Source organism: Otolemur garnettii, unplaced genomic scaffold (assembly GCF_000181295.1).
Source record: "Otolemur garnettii isolate 467f Iridium unplaced genomic scaffold, OtoGar3 scaffold00130, whole genome shotgun sequence".
In the NCBI taxonomy this organism is placed as follows: Eukaryota; Metazoa; Chordata; class Mammalia; order Primates; family Galagidae; genus Otolemur; species Otolemur garnettii.
Window position 1 is genome coordinate 1,930,731 of NW_003852525.1, and position 1,399 is coordinate 1,932,129.

Consider the following 1,399-nt stretch of genomic DNA (forward strand, 5'->3'; position numbering starts at 1 on the left):
AAAACCATGAAAGTCAATTTATTAAAACAATATGATGTGTATAAGAATTAAAATAATTATATCTTTATGGATATCAGCTTTTTTTCTGTACTAAGCTTTTATACAGAATTTGACATTTGGTATATGCCTTCTGATCACCCATACGTTACTCATGAAACTGCTATATTTTATAATTTTTTTCTGATCTATCTAATGACCCAGGCAACGAACTTTCCTTCACCTTCATCGGACTCTTTGTCATTTGTAAGCCAGTTTTGGCATATAGGCTTAATATCAGGAGCTTAATAGAAAACTATTGCAGAATATTACTGAATATTTATCACAGGTGGGTAAAAGTTTTATCAGAAATCTGAAATGCACATGATTTGGGGGACACTATTAAGAAAAAATACATTAAATGTTGAGAATAACTAAAACTTCTGTTTACATGCCTGAGGATTGGGAAACATTTCTACGGACTAACTTCTGTCTGTGTACTTTTAAAACTTTGCTTCTCATCAAAAAATCACATAATTCCGGTGCAGAGTGTGATAAGGTGAAGGATATATTTATAAAAGATTGAAATCTGACTTTGCACTTAGGTGCTCCAATGCCAGATAAGTCAGCAGAGGGGCCAGTCAGAAGACGGCTGAAAGTCATTTCTGTACTCAAACAATTAGCAATAACCTAACTATACACACACATAACGGGGCTCGCACAAATACACTTCACTAGAGTAAAACCTAACGTGCCCTTAACCCAGCTTCACTCTACCTAGATCCCAAAAATGTTCTAAAAATTCCTTTACCACCCAATATTTGGGGTAACTTGGGGGGAAGGATATAGTTATCTTAATAATCAATCATAGTTCAAAATTTTGAAAAATTTTACAAACCACATGATCTTGTGTGTGGAGGGTGGACTGTGAGGCATCAAGGCCCCCACTGCCTGGGGAGACACTCAAGGAATGACCCCCAACTTCTTCTCCTCCTTGAACAACATTCTTTTAGAACAACAATATGCCTTTCTCCTCTGCCAGAAGTCAACGTAGCCCCTGCATACTTTCCTTTTTATCTTTTGCTGGAAAACACATAGCTTTTCCTCCCTAAAGTCAACCTTTACTTCATATACCAGATACATGCCATGTCCTCTCTGGTAAGCAACTTGATTAAAGATAAGTGACCTAGTTTAAATAAAGCTGTTTTCATGGTTCAGTGCTAGTTGCAGTCTTAAGCTGCTCCAGTCCTCCCAATCCCATCTCTGTCTCTTGTGTGATTTATTTCCTCATTCCCCACCATTCCCACTCTGGGTTTGTTCCCTCTTGAGCTGGCTTGTGAATCTTGTGAACTTTTTTCTGGCATTCCTTTGACAAGAGATCTCCTTACATGGTACCTGCACAAGGAAGGGACTGGAAGTTAGA